Source organism: Gossypium arboreum, chromosome 11, assembly GCF_025698485.1.
Source record: "Gossypium arboreum isolate Shixiya-1 chromosome 11, ASM2569848v2, whole genome shotgun sequence".
In the NCBI taxonomy this organism is placed as follows: Eukaryota; Viridiplantae; Streptophyta; class Magnoliopsida; order Malvales; family Malvaceae; genus Gossypium; species Gossypium arboreum.
Genome location: NC_069080.1, coordinates 94,808,480 through 94,822,300, shown reverse-complemented (window position 1 = coordinate 94,822,300; position 13,821 = coordinate 94,808,480). Strand labels below are relative to the sequence as shown.

At 37.2% G+C, this 13,821-nt stretch overlaps 1 non-coding gene across 1 annotated transcript; it reads left to right on the top strand.

The window, feature by feature from the left end:
* Positions 1-13,507: 13,507 nt before the first annotated feature.
* On the top strand, positions 13,508-13,614 carry LOC128284833 (small nucleolar RNA R71). The gene has a single exon (XR_008275255.1). It is a non-coding gene; the product is annotated as a small nucleolar RNA R71 (small nucleolar RNA).
* Positions 13,615-13,821: the final 207 nt, after the last annotated feature.

Below are 13,821 nucleotides of genomic sequence, written 5' to 3'. Positions count from 1 at the left end.
AAAATGAATTAAAATACAAAATTAAAAGCCAATTTTGCTCATCTTCAACCCCATGGCCGAATATAGCAAGAAGAAACCATGGCTAGGGTTTTTCAAGCTTCCAAGCTCGATTGTAAGTCCGTTCTAGCCTCGTTTTTAATGATTTTTACGTTTTTGGAGTCTCGGTAGCTCGATTTAGCTTATGCTAGCAATAATTTAACCTAGGGTTTATATTTGGAAAAATACCCATAGGTAAAATTTGTGTATTTTGGTGTTTTATGATAGAATATGAGGTTTTAAATTATGTTAGACAACTTGTGCTACTTGGTTTTAAGTGAAAACGAGCAAAAGGGCTTAATCGGTAAAAATACCTAATAGTCATAAGTACATGTTAGAGTGAGAATTTGATGTTGCCATAGAAGGAAAAATGATCAGCATGTCATAAAACATAAGAAAATAGGCTGAATTTTAATTTACGAGCTTTGGGGCAAAAGTGTAAATATGCAAAAGTTTAGGGGCAAAATTGTAATTTTTCCAAAATATGATTTTGGGTCAATTTGAATAATGTGAGTCCTAATTAGACTATATTTTAAATGATAGAGCAAGGAAAACTGAAATTGGGCTAAAATGGGGAAAATACCAAGTTGTGGACGAAATGGTAAAATAGCCATTTTAGCATCGAGGTAAGTTCATATGTAAATGTTGGTAACATAGATATTATTTTAAATGTTTTAATGTTTTTTAAATGATATGATAATTATTATGAAATATTATACTTGTGATAATTGTTTGATAATATGTAATTATGTGAATTACTTGATGAGTATGAACTATCACCGAAGTATCGATTTCGATATTCCGTGGAAGACGGAAAAGATGTGAGATCGAGGAAAAAAGCCCGTTTGAACCTTAGGAATAGATTAGGATACATGTGACATGTCACTAGGATGGTTGAGCATCCGAACTCGTTGAGTTGAGTCCGAGTTCACTTATGGATGCGAGCGTCCGAACTCGTTGAGTTGAGTCCGAGTTCGTGAGATGTAACTAGGCATCCGAACTCGTTGAGTTGAGTCCGAGTTCACTTATGGATGCGAACGCCCGAGCTCGTTGAGTTGAGTCCGAGTTCGCTTATGGGCGGGTTACATGATTGCTTGATTGAATATGTGGCACTTATGTGCAAGTTATCCATGTATCCGAATTATATTCGATGTGTTCAACGGGTAAAGTTCTACTCAAATGGAGGAATACTCAAGATGAAAGGGACGTATTGGTAAGTGTTGTGAAATGGATACTTTGAACAGGTATGTACTTAACCCTCGGGTTGAAAACTCGATATAACAACAATATGGTAAGATGATAAATGAAAAGGTGATATGAATGTCTTGGTGATGATTATGCAAATGATGTTTTATGTTTGCTTATATGGTTATGTTACTTGCTATTTGCATGTGAGCTTACTAAGCATTTATGCTTACTCCCTCCTTTTCATTCCTTGTAGTGTTGACAAGCCAGCTCGGAAATCGAAAACGGTCGGAGGCACGCTCACTCTATCCGTATACCATCTTGACATAATGGCTTGTACATTTTGAGTATGGCATGTATAGCATTATAATCATTTTATATATATGGTCTTATGATATGGTTATTGAGTGGTATGGAAATAGAAATGCTTGGTAATGATTAGCCATTGGAATGGCTAATCATGATCATATTTGGTATTATGTATGTCAAATTGCTAGCTAATCCATGGAAACCATGAAATAGGTAAAATTTACCATAAAATAGATTCAGACAGCAGCAGTGACGTGATTTTGAAAAATCACTAAAAATAGTAGAAATGGAATTAAATAATGAATAAGTTATGGAATCGAAGCTTGATGAGTCTATTTTTATATGGAATAAGTGAAACAGGTATATGAGCTATATTTTATGAGATGTTTAAATTTTTGTGAAACAGGACCAGAGCGATTTCTGGATCTCCTGTTCTGACTTTGGAAATTCACCATAAATTTTACAAAGATAATTAGAAGTCATGCTTTATATGTACAGATTCCTTATTGAGTCTAGTTGTATTAGAGATAAACGGCATAGTCATTGAAGCTCTGTACAGGGAGATATCTGATTCGTAATACACTGAGGTCAGAGTAGTTGAACCCTGAAACAGGGAGACTTTAACTAATAAAATGTACTAATTGGCCCAACCAAAATTCTAGAAAAAATTAGTAGATATATATATGAGTCTAGTTTCAGGAAAAATTTACGGAATTGGATTTCGAGTTTCGTAACTCAAGATATGATTTTTAAAGCGACTGTGATGCAGTTAGCCAGCTTTTCTGGAAATTTTAAAATGAATTGTATGAGCTGTTTAATTAATGAATTAAGTCCGTTAACACCTCGTGTTCGACTCCAGAAACAGTCTCGGGTACGGGGTGTTACAGTATTTGCGAAAGAGCTTCAATAAACGGTAAGTTAATATGTAATTTCTTTAATAATTTAAGGAATTTACCAAAATTTTCATCTGTGTGGCCTTTCCTTGTCACACTGGGTATGGCACACGAGGTTTATATTCTCTACTTGCCGATTTTTGTGCATTGTGGTTCACCTCACCTTTACCTTTACTTATCACAATTCCTTGCCTTGGTTCTAGTTCAGGTTCAACTAACCCTTCCTCATGTCGAATGGTAATTGCATTAGGTTGTTCCCTTGGTTAGATTCAGTATTACTCGGCAAGCTACCTTATAGTCGTTTAGAAATCAATTTAGCAAGCTGGCCTATCTAAGTTTCGAGCCCTTGGATCGACGCTTGTTGATTCTTAAGTGCTATTTTGGTATTCTGAAAATGAGTTTCTGACACCGAGATGAATTTCATTAGCATCTCCTCAAGGGTCAGCTTCTTTTCCTACTGGTATGGTGGTTGTTGAAAACCTGGGGGATGTTGTGGCCTTTTTTTTCCTTGGCCACCCCATGAGAAGTTGGGATGGTTCCTCCAAATTACATTATAAGTGTTAATGTATGGGTTATTTTGAGGTCTAGAATTATTATTACCCATATATTGAACTTGTTCCTCCTCAGTGCTATGGTTGAAGGATTTATATTATGTGTGTACTCCTCCTCCGTTCGAATCGCACCTCATCACTGGATGTACTTGCGTAGAACCATACAAACCGTCAATCTTTTTGTTTAAAAGTTCTACCTAGTTAGATAGCATAGTAACCGCGTCGAGGTTGAAAACACCGGCTGCTTTTGTCAGCTTTGTTCTCATGACTTGCCACTGATAGTTATTCAGTGACATCTCTTCAATAAATTCATAAGCCTCTTCAGGTGTTTTGTTGTTTAAAGTTCCACCGACGGCCGCATCGATAAGTTGTCTTGTTGAGGGGTTCATACCGTTGTAAAAAGTCTGAACCTGCAGCCATATAGGTAACCCATAGTAAGGGCACCTTCTTTATAGGTCCTTGTATCTCTCTCATACATCGTAGAGTGTTTCTAAATCCATCTACACAAAAGAAGAAATATCATTCTGTAATTTAGTTTTAACCGGCAGAAAATATATAAACAAAAACTTTTCGGTCATTTGTTCCCAAGTGGTGATTGATCCTTGTGGTAACGAGTTTAACCACTATTTAGCCTTATTCCTCAATGAAAAGGGAAATAACTGAAGGTAAATGGCATAATCAGAAACGCCATTGATCTTAAAGGTATTGCAGAATTCCAGAAAGTGCTAAATGAGTGTTTGGATCCTCGTCCTGCAAACCATCTAACTGAACAAACTGTTGTACCATTTGAATCGTGTTAGGTATCAGTTCAAAATTATTTGCAGCAATAACAGGTCTAACTATACTCGATTCAACTCCTGTTAAGCTAGGTTTAGCATAATCATACATAGTACGAGGAGCAAGATCCTGATTTACTGGGTTCACAACAGCCACAGGAGGTAGTGGATTATTATGATTATCAGCCATCTCTTCGGTTATGGTTTGAATATCATCCTCTTGCCCTTCCTCTATGTATCGTATGCTTCGCCTTATCTCCTTTCGATTTTTGCGAGCTGTGCTCTCGATCTCACTATCAAAAAGTAGATGTCCTGATAGGTTTCTTCTAGTTATAAACTATAAAAACTTGCCAGAAGTAAATAAAAGAAAATTTAGTGATATAAACAAAATTAAAATAAAAATTAAATTGCAATAAAATAAATGGCTAAAGTAATAAAAATTAAGCGTTCCTAATATCTTAAATCCCTGCCAACGGCGCCAAAAACTTGATATGCGTGATAAGATTTATATTTATGATTGATCGTACTTGAAAACTAACTATTATCACGATAAAGGCAATCGCACCTATCGAACAGTAGTATAGCTTATAGCAAGACCGGAATGTCGAACCCACAGGAACTAAAAATACTAGTATTAACCTTCTTTTTATTATCTAGCCTAAAAATAAAGGAAGTTGCTTTATATAAACTAAATAACTAAACTAAGAATGCACAAGAAGTAAATTAGGGAAATACTTTTGGGAAAACTGATTTATTTAGACAATACCCAAGGAAGAATCCACCTAGACTTCACTTGTTATTTGACTCTGAACTAGACGATTTATTCACTTGACTCAATCCGAAAAAATCCCTAATTTATATTATTATCTCTCTCGAGACTAACAACGTCTAACCCTAGGTTGATTAATTGAAATCTCTTTCTAATTAAAACCCCTAGGGTTGCATTAACTCAATCTATGGATTCTCTTATTAGGTTTGACCCTAATACGGCATATTTATGTCGCCCTATGTCTAGGGGTGCAATCAACTCCGCTTAATTATGCTAGATCTACTCTTAGACAGGGACTTTCACTCCTCTGAATAAGCACATCAATACTTGAATCAATATCCTAAAATATTAAAGCAAGAATTAAGAACACATAATTAAGAACAAATCAAGTATTTATCATATAATTCAGAAAATAGTAACAAGATCTATCTTTGGTTTCATCCCCCTTAGGTTTTTAGGGAATTTAGTTCATATGTGTAAAAGAAAACATCTCAGAAGAATAATAATAACAAAACATAAAGAAACCCAAAAACCCTGAAGGAAATTGAAGGGAGATCTACAGTCTTGAAGGAGAATCCGTCTTCTGAGATGGATTAATCAACTTTCTTCGAGTAATTCCTTGCCTCCCACTCCGTGTGTTCACTCTAGGTGCCTCCCCGGGTGTTTATATAGGTTTTAGAATGCTTCAAAACCCTCAAAAGTGGCCTTTTCTGAGTAGAACTAGACTTGGGCTCGACAGGGACATGGCCATGTACCACGCCTGTGTAGGGTGGTATAGGCCGTGTTAAAGTCTGCTAAATACACACGGGCTTCTGGTCTACCCATGTGAGCAAGTCCAGGCCGTGTTGATTTCCTACGTTGATCCATTTTCTCCGTTTTTGGCCCATTTCTCACTCTTTTTACTCTTTTATGCTCACCTAAGTATAAAACATGAAATTAAAGGATTAGGAGCATCAAATTCCAAAAATCTAATGATAATTCATCCAAAAAATGTGCTAAGCATGGGATAAAAATATGTATAAATTACGACTTATTAGTTTATGAGTAAGACCCTGTCTAGGAAAGTGGCATCGACATATGGCTACATATAAGGCCACGTTTGGGACGTTGGATTGTACGATTTGTGTGATTATCTAAGTGTCCTATCCGATTCCGAATGGTTCATTGGGAAAAAAATAAGCTATGTTTGAATGTGTAAAATGAGCTATATGCCAGGTATGGATCAACTTGTTCCTAGTCAAGGTAAGGTAAGTAATTATTTAATGTTTGATACAAATGACTTATGAGGTAAATATGGAATGTGTAATTGTAAAATTGTAGTCGAACTTGATAAAGTATATATATTGTGATTGTCTTCGAAATGATATGTGATATGTTTATTGATGTAACCATGTGTATTCGACCATTTAGGTAATGTGTACATGATGATATATATTATGATGCTTGAGTGGTGTTTATGAGTATAAGTATATTTGATTGTTTAATGATATCTTGGCTTTGTAAGTGAAATGTGAATTACTTATTTTGGCTATATAGGCATTCGGCCAAGGTGGGAATTTTGTATAAAAATGAAATATTATGTATGAAATTGGTTGGTTGAGACTAAGTGATATGTGACATTTGCGACAGGTTTTAAAAATTTATAATTAATCGTTCTTGAAACTAACTATTCTCACAATGAAGGAAAGTGTACCTATCGAACGGTAGTATAGCTTTAGCAAGACTGGATTGTTGAACCCAAAGGAACCCAGAGTATTAGTAATTACTTTCTTTTTATTATCTAGCCTAAAAATTAAGGGATTTGTTTATCAAAACTAATTAACTAAACTAAGGGTGCACAGAGAGAAAATTGGGGAAAAGCTTTTGGGAAAACTCGATTGATTAAAACAATACCCAAGGAAAAATTCACCTAGACTTCACCTGTTATTTGACTTTGAATCAGACGATTTATTCATTTGACTTGATTCGTAGAAATCCCTAAGTTATATTATTATCTCTATCGAGACTAATAACGTCTGACCCTAGGTTGATTATTTGAAATCTCTTTCTAATTAACACCCTAGTGTTGCATTAACTCGATCTATGGACTCCCTTATTAGGTTTCACCCTAATCCAGTAAAATCTTGTCACCCTATCTCTAGACGTGCAATCAACTCTGCTTAATTACAACAAATTTACTCTTAGACAGGGACTTTTGCTCCTCTGAATAAGCGCATTAACCAGAATCAATATCCTATAATATTAAAATAAGAATTAAGAACATATAATTAAGAACAAGTCAAATATTTATCATACAATTCAGATAATAATAACAAGATCCGTCTTAGGTTTCATTCCCTTTAGGTATTTAGGGGGTTTAGTTCAAAATTATGGAAGAAAACATCTCAAACGAATAAAGATAACAAAACATAAAGAAAACCCAAAAGGGAGATCTTCAGTCTTGACGATGAATCCGACTTCTGAGATGGATCAATCGGCTTTCCTTGAGTAATTCCTTGCCTCCTACTCTCTGTATGTCCTCTAAGTGCCTCATTAGGTGTTTAAATAGGCTTTAGAATGCCTAAGAGCCCTCAAAAGTGGCCTTTTTCGAATAGGACTATACTTGATCTTGATAGGGACATGCTCATGTGACACGCCCGTGTGAAATTGCTTCAACTGTGGTCAAGGTTATTAAATAGGCATGGGCGTGTGGTCTACCCATGTGAGTCATGCTTCGATTCTTCCAAATGGACACAGCAGTGTGGCCTACCCGTGTGAGGAAGTCCAGGCCGTGTTGATTTCCCATGTTGGCCCATTTTCTCCGTTTTTGGTCCGTTTCTTATAAAACATGAGATTAAAGAATTAAGAGCATGAAATTCACCAAATCTAAGGAGAAATCATCCATAAATGTGCTAAGCATGGGATAAAAATATGTATAAATTATGGTTTATCAAATACCCCCACACTTAAGCGTTTGCTTGTCCTCAAGCAAAATTCTCTACTCACAATCAAAATAAATTCTTCTCAATTTATAATTCTCGTCAATAGTCTCTCAAAATAAACCATAAGTAATCATATATTGAGAATTTAACTAGAAGAACATCAAAGTTTCAAACATTCCAAGTTGAGCATTTTATCATGAAAACATAGGTGTCTCCCCTCATCTAAATGATTACCTTTGATTAAAAATATCACAAAGTTTAACCTCCTCACTAAAGATTCACTCAAATCACTCAAGGTGTTTAAGGACAATAAATGAACCAGTCATTTGTCAATATGAAAAGTTATTATCATAAGCTTGCATGAAAATCACATCTCCACCACTATGTTTTGAGATGATACATCAATCAAAAGGTCTTTAGAGGGTTGTAACGTGGCTTTTGTTACGGTGTGTGGTCATAAGCTGAAAGAGAAGGTTAAAATCGAGATTGAATTGAAAAATTACCTAACTAGAAAAATAACTAATTATCAATTGAATACAAGTGTGCTTCTTCTCAGAATATGGAATTAACACTTAAGCTCAAAAATGATGAATTACTACTAATATATATGTATGTATTGTATATATATATAATTTTTTTTAAAGAACAAGTCATATAACATAGGCTATCTATCTAAAATAAAACATAGCTAAGCAATTTATTCAAATCAAATCTCGACAAAAAATAGGTATGAAATTAATTTAGGGGATTTCAACAATAATGGGTTATGGGTTAATATTAAGGGTAAATCAATGAATGAGTTATTGGGCTCAAGAGGGTTCACTAAGGGTTAATTGTAAAGGTAGGCCTTTATGGAGTGAGTGGGTTAAACCTAAGTACCTTTATCATCTTGTTATATCAAATCAAATGGTGTGGTCTTGACATGCATAATCAAGCAAGTGCTAGAATAACAAATTAAGATTGACACACTCAAAGCAACAATAAAAGTGAGCATGAAAGAAATTATAGATTCTCTTAAAGGTTCAAGATCTCACAAAAATTATGGCTTTTTGATGTTAAACCTATGAATTTCAACTCAAGATAATACCTGGACTTGAGGAAACAACCAAAAAATTTTTAAAACTCAAAAATCAACTTATCATGCTTGATTCTCTAATTCCTTAAAGTTTAAACAATCAATGCACGAATGCCTATGTTTTTCATTCAAGACATATCAATAAAAATCATAAACTAATCAAAATTCATCCTAATAATGATATGAGAAGATTATTTGAGAACAAGACAAAATTCAAGGATTTTTCTGATAATAAAATAAATAACCTCCTACACTTAAGATGTACATTGTCCTCAATATACAAAGTTAGATATACTGAAATTATAGATATAAGATCAAAAGATAGGGAGAGAAGTGAAACTTCCTGAATGATGAATGGAATCCTTGATTTGGAGTTATGGAGAATAATCGGCCAAGGCAATGATAAGATTGGAGGAGGATATTCTGGTGGTGGTAGAGGTTGGGTTCCACAACCACAGTGTCCAGCGAAGAGGTTATCGTGGTGGTCGGGTAGGGCATGGCAGTTGTGGAGAACCTTTTTCAGTGGAGCTTCGAGTTCCTAAGTGATGATGAGCTTTGGAGCTCTTTATAACTGTGATAACATCAAATACTCTTTAGCAAATATAAAGAAGCATAATTACTCGTAATGAAATAGCTGAAACTATAAATTATTCAATAAAAATTATAAAACCTAAAAATGAAATAGTATTAAATGAAAATAAAATAAAAGTACTTAAAGAAGATAAATAAAGATAAAAGTGAAAATAAAAATAATAAATAAAAAGCCTTTAAACATCGTTATCGCCGGATGGTTCGCGAGGTGGTGGTGGCGATGAGATGTGAATGTGCTAATAAATCTAATGTAGAGTAGCATCAATGTGATCAAAGTGCTGAAAACACTGCTGCTCAAATTGAATAAGGCGCTCAGAGATGTTAGAGTATGAAGCCGCCATTTGAACTGGACGATGGATGGGTGGTGGCTGAGACGGTGGGTCCTCATGCTGTAGAGGGACATCATCAGTAATGTCCTCTGGGTCCTCCTCCTCGGCGAACTTGACCAGGCGGTATTGGGGTGGGTCAACTCCACGTCGACACTCGATCATCCTCATATGTAGCATACTCGAGATGGCCTGTGGGGACATCTGAACAATAAGGGTGAGGGAAGATTCTTGCACCGCCGTGTTGAGGAGGCCAAAATACCATGCCAGGTGAGTCACATAAGGGCCGATGGATATGACTCCCTTCTTATGCTGCTCCGTCTAATGGAGAATGGCGAGGGTAATGAAATAGGCAAGGTCAAAGATGTGCCCATTTGCCATACTCCATAAAAAGTAGGCGTCGTGAGTATTGATGACGTTAGTGCTCTCTCGCTGTCCTGTCAGAGTGTGGGCCAAGATGGCATGTAAGTACCTCAGGGATGGGGCGAGAGCTAATGCCTTGGAGCTACTAGGGTTGTAGGTGGCCGAGGCAGGGACGAGGGCCTTCCAGCACTTTGAAAGAGAGTAGTGGATGTGGCGATGGAGGGTATTGAGTTTGTTGTCGTCCATGAACTCCTCTGTGTATAGCCCCAGTGCAATTCCAAACTCGGGTTCGTTCAACTGGCGCACTAAACCGCCGAGATAGAAATGGACCATTCTAGTATCATCGAACTGTGTCATGACGAATTGAAGGTGGAAGGTCGAGCACAATTTGAGTGTGAGCTCGAGGTACGTTGGCTTGATGATCTCGAAAAAGAGGCCCCATGGTTTAGTCGTTAGAAGAGCTCAGACTGCGTAAGCCAGTTGGATTTGTTCGAGTGTGGTCCAATCAATGCAGCGGTCTGCACCTAAGGGTTGGGCCCGAAGTATCTAGAAAAGTTCCTCCTAGGGTCCCATGGGAAACTGGAGGAATGGGTGTTTGATTTCCGCGGTAGGGCCCGACTATGATACTGCTCCTTTCCTCTTCTTCGAGGCGGGGACGACAGTTTTCTTACCACGATTTGACATGATATCTGTAATGGCAAGATGAAATAAAATTAAAATTACTCCCCAACAATAGGATGGACAAATATGCAATGCATGTTAGAACTAAATAGAGATACTTCATAGGAGTCATGTACTAAAAAAAATTATGCTAAAGATAACCCAATCAGATATTTTAAGTCATTACTATGAATAGGAATACGAGATTAATGCCTAGTGAATGGATACATATGGGAATGATAATATGGGAAATAGATTGAAGTCCATGGTAACACAAGAATGAATGTACCATAATCCATCGACTAGATTTGCAAGAAACAAAGAGCATAAACTATAAAGATTAACAGTCAAAATAACACAAGAAAAATCAAATTAGTAAACAAAATGAAGAGGAAATAATGAACAAACACAATGGCTTGGTAGAGGGATGGGCTTGGGACGTCGATAGTGATGCTGTGGTCGGCACACGGGCGTGGTAAGGAGGGCATGGGCAAGAGTTGTGGCGGCTAGGGTTAGGGATTTTGGGGAAGGGGATGATGAATAGTGAGGGGTTTATATAAATTTTGGGACACACAGCTGAAGGGCACGCCCGTGTGCCCTTATTTCAGCCCGTGTTTATCGTGATTTTCAAATTTGAGCGCGTCTAAAATTCATCCCACACCCGTGTCCTCTGGGCGTGTTGATGCACACGGCCGTGTCCTACTTCGTTCTCTTCTCCCACATCTGTGTGTATGGGCGCACGCCCGTGCTAAATTCTCGGTTTCAACCATGGTTTCTAGACATGGGCATGTCGTACACCCGTGTTGTTTAGGCAGACTCGCCCATGGCCACGTCGCATGGCCATTGTAACTTATCGCATCTCGTGTTGGGGAAAATTTTTTCCCTATTTTCACACGGCCGTAGCGCACGGCCGTGTTTACACCCGTGGTGTGAGCACGGCCTAAGGCAAGCCCGTATGCCTGGCTGTGTGGATTAGAGAGCCTGTGTTTCAAGGACTCAATTAATGATTAGATGTTAAAAACTAAAATTTTAAAGAAATCAATACTGTTAGTGCTCGGGTTGCCTCCCGAGAAGCACTTATTTAGAGTCTAAGCTCGACTTACCTCTCTTTTGCATGGTCGTGGTGGTGCAAGGAGTTTACAATCCTCATTCCTGCTATCAATTTTATCAAAATAAGGTTTTAGATGGGTACTATTTACCTTAAAAGTGCCGAATTTAGGATGAATTACTTCAACTGTATCGTATGGAACAATGCTGAGTACTGTAAGAGGGATTGCTCCGTTAGGTTCAGGAGTGGGAATATGAGGGTCTGCTACATCTAGTAGTACTTTGTCTCCAAACTTAAGTTGATTTGGTGAAATATTGAGCTCATCATGGTGTGGTTTTGGTTTATCATGTGCCCTTGGTTTATTTGTTTGCAATCCATCTAGTTCCTTGATTTTAGCCTTCGTTCTTCATAGATGGGTTCTTTGTTGTTACTTGAGCAAGGCTCATGTGTGCTCTTCGAACGTGTTTCCTATAAAGAAGGTTGCACCACATGGTTAGTATTAATGGGATTATGAGCTTGAAGAGTAATTGAGTCATCACCCACACGAAGTGTGAGTTCACTTGTACCAACATCAATAACAGTTCTAGCAGTTGCTAAAAAGGGCCTTCCTAGAATTAGAGGTGCGTCAGTACCCTCTTCTATGTCTAGAACAACAAAATCGATAGGGAATATAAATTTATCAATTTTTACAAGTACATATCCAATGATACCTCTAGGAAATCTGATAGTTTTATCGGTTAACTGAATACTCATCCTAGTTTGTTTGGGTTTCCCAAGACCTAGTTGTTTAAACATTTTGTAGGGCATGACATTAATACTAGCCTTTAAATCAGCAAAAGTATTTTTAACATTTAAGCTACCAATCAAACAAGGAATTGTGAAACTCCCTGGATCTTTCAATTTGTTGGCTAGCTTGTTCTATAGAATGGCTGAGCAAAACATATTTAACAACACATACGATGCTTCATCCAACTTCTGTTTATTTGCTAAAAGCTCCTTTAAGAATTTGACTGCATTTGGCATCTTCGAAAGAGCTTCAATAAATGGTAAGTTAATTTGTAATTTCTTTAATAGTTTAAGGAATTTACCAAATTGTTAATCTGTGCGGTCTTTCCTTGTCGCATTGGGGTATGGCACTTGCGGTTTGTACTCTTTACTTACCGGTTTCTACTCACTGTGGTCTACCTCGCCTTTACTTTTACTTACCACAATTCTTTGCCTCGGTTCAGGTTCAGGTTCAACTAACCCTTCCTTGTCTTGGATGGTAATTGTATTGAGTTGTTCCCTTGGGTTAGATTCAAGGTTACTCGGCAGGCTACCTTGTGGTCATTCAAAAATCAATTTGGCGAGTTGGCTTATCTGAGTTTTAAGCCCTTGGATCGACGCCTGTTGATTCTTAAGTGCTGTTTTGATATTTTGAAAGCGAGTTTCTGACACCGAGACAAACTTTTTTAGCATCTCCTCAAGGTTTGGCTTCTTTTCCTGTTGGTAAGGTAGTTGTTGAAAGCCTGGAGGTGGTAGTGGTCTCTGATTCCCTTGGCCTCCCCATGAGAAATTTGGGTGGTTCTCCATCCTGCATTTTAAGTGTTACTATAAGGATTATTTTGAGGTCGAGGATTATTACCCATATAATTTAATTGCTCGTTTTCCATGATGTGGTCATAAGGTGGGTATTCTGAATTGCTCGTCCCTCTTCCACTTGCATTGCATTGCATTACTGGGTGAACCTGTGAAGAACCAAGAAAACCGTTAATTTTTATATTCAAAAGTTCTACCTGATTAGAGAGCATGGTGACTGAGTCGACGTTAAAAACGTCGGCTGCTTTCGTTGGCTTTGTCCTCATGACTTGCCACTGATAATTATTCAGTGACATCTCTTCTATAAATTCATAAGCATCCTCAGGTGTCTTATTATTGATTGTCCCACCAGTGGCTGTGTCAACCATCTGTCTAGTTGAAGGATTCAGGCTATTATGAAAAGTTTGAACTTGTACCCAGAGTGGTAGCCCATGGTGAGGGCAGCTTCTCAACAGATCCTTGTATCTCTCCCATGCATCGTAGAGTGTTTCTAGATCCATCTACACAAAAGAAGAGATATCATTCCTTAATTTAGCCGTTTTAGCCGGCGAAAAATAGTTTAGTAAAAAGTTTTCGGTCATTTGTTCCCAAGTAGTGATTGACCCTCGTGGTAACGAGTTCAACCACTATTTAGCCTTATTCCTTAATGAAAAGGGAAATGACCAAAGACGAATGGCATCATCAAAAATGCCATTGATTTTAAATGTGTCACAAAACTCCAAAAAATTTGCCAAGTGATT